The sequence below is a fragment of the Drosophila hydei genome, unplaced genomic scaffold, assembly GCF_003285905.1.
Source record: "Drosophila hydei strain 15085-1641.00,03,60 unplaced genomic scaffold, DhydRS2 tig00000008-arrow-arrow-pilon, whole genome shotgun sequence".
In the NCBI taxonomy this organism is placed as follows: Eukaryota; Metazoa; Arthropoda; class Insecta; order Diptera; family Drosophilidae; genus Drosophila; species Drosophila hydei.
In genome coordinates this window covers 47,590-53,589 of record NW_022045644.1, presented here as the reverse complement: position 1 = coordinate 53,589, position 6,000 = coordinate 47,590, and positions in this window count along the sequence as shown.

Below are 6,000 nucleotides of genomic sequence, written 5' to 3'. Positions count from 1 at the left end.
ACCTGAGCGCGTGTCGAACAGCTGTTTTGACATGTGCATTATGTTTTAAGATATTTACATTAGACTGCCAGCTCAGCCAACTTTCGAGATGAACTCAAAGTAACTCAATGAATGAATTGCAACAAGCGACCCACGTACACCTACATTTTTCTTCTGTTGTGAAGGAGCAGTTCATACATAGGAATAGATGGCCAATCCATCCGATATGCCCGATAAAGCCTGGGATATTAAGGCCTTATCAACACGAATATCATTTTAATTTGTCAAAATATATATTATGAAACTGCTATATAACTTATAAATACTTAGAAGAGAAACAGGTTTAGCAATGGGTATTTAATGGGTCCTCCACTGATAATGTTCCAATAATGTTAGATCCTACAATATGACTTAGTTCTGCGAATCACGTATTGTAATGAATTTCTTTTTAATGAGTATACAAAATAATTATTCATAGCCACCCAGTCAGTATTTACTGTGATCTCTCTTATCACGTTTACTGTGTCTCTGACAAACAATCTTACTCGAGAGCAAACGATCTTACTTTTCAGTAGCATTGACACCTCAAATCTTTGACAGTTATGCCAACCAGCTACTAAACACAAATGAAGTTTGCTGATTAAGTTAACCGCGAACGTATAAACAAAGAGGTTGCGGTTGCCCTAAGAGAGCGCAGAGATAAGGATTTGAAACTGAGATAAAGGAACTGCATCTTGTATACTGAAAAAGAGCAAAAAATGTCTGCTTTTTTATCTTGTTCCTAAGGACTGAGCAGATATTAGACAAAAGTTGAAGAACCTTCCAGACAAACACTTACAGACACAAATATTAGCTGAAATAGCTTTTGTTTATATTTTCTAGATTTCACAGCTGCAACGCCTGTTGCCTTGTTGATCATAGGTAAACCCAGAAATTTCATGGCTAGACGACATAAAATTTACACCTGGCACCTGGCTGCACCTGTTAAACAGCAATGACAATAAAATAGAATTTGCCATACAGTGAGGACATTTGCATTGATGCCATAAAGTATCTGTGGCTTTGAATGCTTTTCTGACTCCGATTCACTCAACCAAAACATCAATCAGCCCCCACCACTTGCAGTCAAGTGTGATGCCATTGTACTTAAAGTAAAAAGTGTATATTGTACATTTTCCATTTTACTGAGAATATCCCAACCATAATGAAATCAGCAAATACGTTTACGTGACTTCAATTGGGTGCAGCCGTAGCAAACTTCTAATTGGCGTGCCAACAGACAGCGCAGGAAAGGGTGTGGATGGTGTGTGTGTGTGTGTGAGAGAGAGAGAGAGTGTTAGTGTGTGTGTTTGTCAAGATGAAGAAGGCGTCATTTGGTCAGGACGTTGATCAGAGTAAAAAATATATATATATTCATATATGAATGACAAATTAGAAAAATCAATTTAATTCCAGTGAAATTCAAGCAACTGAAATAAAATTTCAATTGAATGGAAGAAGAACTCGAGCAGCTTATTTGTTTTAAAGCAGAAATCCCTTGCCAACATATCTCTCAACAAAGAATTTATAAACTCTTCAGATTACTCAGTATTAAATCTGTTTGCCAACACGATTTGCGTATGCCATTTTTAATGAATCATGCCGTGCGGGTCGGTCTACTATATAGAAAAGCAAATTGAAAAAGGAGAGCCAAAGTTCACGAATAGCAAATACTCTTTCATTTTCTTATTTGAAAGAGAGAAGCTAAAAACAATTGTATAATAAATAAACTAATAAATAATAAGCTTTATTATTATAATTACTATTCAGCCTATGCAAATGGGTTCATAGTTGCGTTTCAGTCCAAAGAAAAATACTTTCATTGTGCGCCTTGCTCTGACGCTTAGTCATATGTCACGAGCGTAGATCGGACTGTTCAAAAGGGGATTCCATAGTCGCCCATTATGCACACGCGCACACAAGCGCAAACGCTCATTGAACACAATTTTAAAATGCGTATCCGGTACGACGGCTGGGCAGTTGGATTATTTTGTGTTGACGACTAATTTATATAGAAAAAATGCCGCTACTTATTTTTGCCTGCTCTGGCATAAATATTAAGCGACCCATGAGAGACAAAGAGAGAGCGAGACTCTGTCATTTATTATTCCGAAGTATACACAGTCGTATAGTTATATTGTTGGTTATTTAAAAAACGCGTCGAGGCAAATCACTCAGCGGCAAGAGACCGAGCGGAACAAAAAGTGTGTGGGGCAGAGGCAGCGGGGCGGCTGCAGGCAAAAAGGTGACTGGGGCCTTTGGCAAGGGCAACAGGCAACGGGCAGCGGGCAACGCTCGCAGTTAGTAACAAAGCACACACACTCCCGCAGCACTCAATAATTACAATAATAATAACAATAAATAATCAATAAAACATTGCAATAATTTCCAGTTGCATTTTTCATTTACTCATTGCACGGCTGTGAAATGTTTATCAAATCAAATATTACATACAGCACGTTTCATAATGCATAAAATAAACATAAATAAACAAAATATAAGAGCAGAAAACAAAAAAAGCATGACAATGAAGTAATTGTTTAAGCTTAATTAACACACAGCTAAAAACTGGGAAGTCTCGTGTAAATTCATGTTATAATTGACTGTGAAAAAAACGAGATCATGCGAAAATTCACTTCATCAGCATCAGGTAACTGGTGAGCAAAAAAATAACAAAGACATAAAGAATACACAGCGATGCAATGATTAATTTATAATTTTATGTAATTCACAGCTGTTTCAAAGCCAGAAATACAAATAAATCTCTAATTCATAGCCTCTCTATGCGATTTTCATGAACACCGTTTACGAGACCGATGGGGAGCGAAATACAAGGCAACGAGTGTAAGACGGAGATAGAGAGACAAAGGGGGATGGTGAGAAATAGAGATATATATATAAATAAATTGAGAGAGAAAGAGAGAGATATATATATAAAAAGAAATTGAGAGAGAGACTTATAGAGATTGAGAGAGAGTGCGAGAGACATATAAAGATTGAGAAAGGGACACATAAGCATTGGAGAGAGATAGACATATAGAGATTGACATATATGTACTTATATATCTAAAGATTTAGAGCATGGAGTATGAAATAAATTATAATAATTATATTAAATTATGAGAGTGAGAGACAGCAGTGACTGGTGGCAAAAGTAAGGGATTGAAGACGAGGAAGAGACATTCAATTGACAATACAAAACAAAGAACGTGAACGTGGGTGGCAGAGCAGAAACAGGAAAGTAAATCGTCGATAAGTAACAAAGAAAAGTGGAAATAACACAAGGAACAAGCAGTTGTGTCAAACGCATATAAGAAACGAGAATCTGCCATTTTCACTAACATCTTGATATTTAGCCATACCAAGTTTGGCAGACCTAAAAATAACTAACAAAACATGAGCTGCATATAAAGTTGAAGAAAAAGCTTCGAATCGTATAATTTCTCCCTTTTGCTCGATACACACAAGCTACGAGCAAAGAATTGCTTCCAATCTTAAGTTCGCACACTTAGTCATAATTATGCGCGCTTTGCTGCAGATGCAGAACAAAGTGCATTGTAATTTATGTGTTCTACTTGGCCTATTTTGGATTGGTCTTACATCAGTTCACATCGAGTCTATGCGCGCTTACGGTTTTCTGCGAACATAATAGCAGATGCATCTAGCCCCTCGTTTGCCTGAAGACCACAAGAAGCGAATGCCCCCACAAGGGACCGCCAAGGAAGTGGCAGCGAAACGATAAGCCAATGCAAACTATAAATGCCTATATACACAGAGATATATACAAAATAGATAAATACACACAGAGAGTGTAAGTGTTGCGCTTTATTTTTTGCAGTCATTAGATAAAGCCCAGCAAATGGACAAGCGCTGACAAAGTCATCAAAGTGCTGAATGAATGTGACTGCTTATAAACAATGAGTATTAATTCAGCAAAAAGCAACATCTGTGCTTTTTGTCAGACTGCGGTTTGTCAGCCACTGAAAATGCCATTAGGGGAGCCGCTGAGTAAAATCCGTAATGGGTGTTATATATTCTAAACAAAGTTGATTTCGTCGGCTACTGAAACCGTTTTGATGATCATCACAATGATGATTATGCTGACGATAATGGCGGGCACGATTAAATGAGTGAAAGTCATTTGTGTCTCGCGTGAAAGCTTGTAAATTAATGAGGATTTTATGTGGTTAGTCTGACAACACCCACAGCAGCCGACACAAAGGCAGCACCACCAGCACCACAGACAGCCGGAGCCAATGCCAATGCATTAAGCCTATTAAGTTTTATGGATATTAAAATGCTATTACAAAAATTAACCAACTATTAATTATGATTAAGTCAACATAAACCAAAGGCACGGACCCCTACAGAAGGACGTTAGTGTCAAATCTATATCTATATCTTGTTCAATTACATGCATAGATTAAATTAAAAAGTTCATTTTCCAGTTGAAATAAAACTAAACATTTGTAAAAAACTTAAGATAAAATGAAATTACAAGCGGCCAAAATGAATCGGCTTTAACAACTTGATCGACTTTAAACCCATTAAATGAATCAATTCTGTGTTAATGTAAATGGTATATTACTTGCCACACTTAAAGACAATAGAATGCATCAGGTAATCATAAGGTAAAGTCTATCAAGCTGATGTTTCTTATAAAAGTAGCAAAAGGTTAAAGTAAATATGACTTATCCTTTAATGCAGAAAAGAAACTAAGTTAGGCAAGAGGAAAGAATCTTTTGCGTACAAATCAAATAAAGTTAATGCTGCCGCTCTGTGGACATTCCTGCATCTGTCTCCGAGAGACATTTGTTTGCTCAGCTTGAGGCTGGAGTCAATTTGATGAATGCATCTCATGAAATACAAAGTTCAATCAACCCGTGCGGCTAACCGGAAACATCTGCAGCACTACTGCAACCGATTAGACATAAAACGCAAATTATTAGCGGCAATGTTGGCAAAACTGAAACTATTTATAGCCATGAATCGGGCAAACAATTGCCTTCAATTGTGGGCGCTTGTTTGGCATGGACAGTGGCAAGGGCAAGAGAGAGCGAGAGCGAGAGAGAGACACACATACGCTGAAACAGAGCCAAAACGAGAGAGAAACAAAAGTAAACACAAATTAGCCTAAGCCTTTTCGAATGGCGAGACGAGGCCAAGCCAGATGAACGCTACCGAAATGACAAAACAAATTTATGGAGAATTATAAAAAACGTAAAGAAGAAAACAAAAACACAACAATATAAACAAAACGGTTAAACACTTCCAGTGCCAAAAAGGGGGTAAACAAACAACCAGAATAACCAACAAGTGCTATCCATGGCAAATTGAACGTTTGTATACCCTTGAAGCAGGCCAACAACTGAACAATATAAAAGATCTATGGAAATCATTTAAAGCTAATTGCAACAATTGCGAAAAAATGCGAAAATTCAACAAAAGTCTTTCATTCATTTACGTGTTATATACTATATATTATATATATGATATACTATTATTATATTAATATTACTATTATTGCGCATAATATTAATATACATTAATATTTATTATATTTATAATAAATATATTACATAATTATTGAATCATTTTTTTTCAGCTTTTTATAAAAATATAAAAATTTAAATGCAATTTTTTATATTTATTTATAACTATACGCCAAATCATGACATTTGCGAAATTTATATTTAGAGATATTTCTATATATGTAATATGAGCAATTATGAATAGTCCAAAAATAAATATACAAAGACATATTTTTTTAGTCTATTTCAGAGATCTCACATACCACATTTGGTGTCTTTGCCGATTATAGAGATTATAGTCTTTCTATCTATTGCGTATTATACGAAATTAATAGGACATTTAATCAACTACATTAATTCCTAAATTAATTCCACTGGAATTATTAGCCTAATAAATATGCTAAGATTCATGCGAATCAGTTTAAGAAACATCAGTTTTCTCACTCGTAAG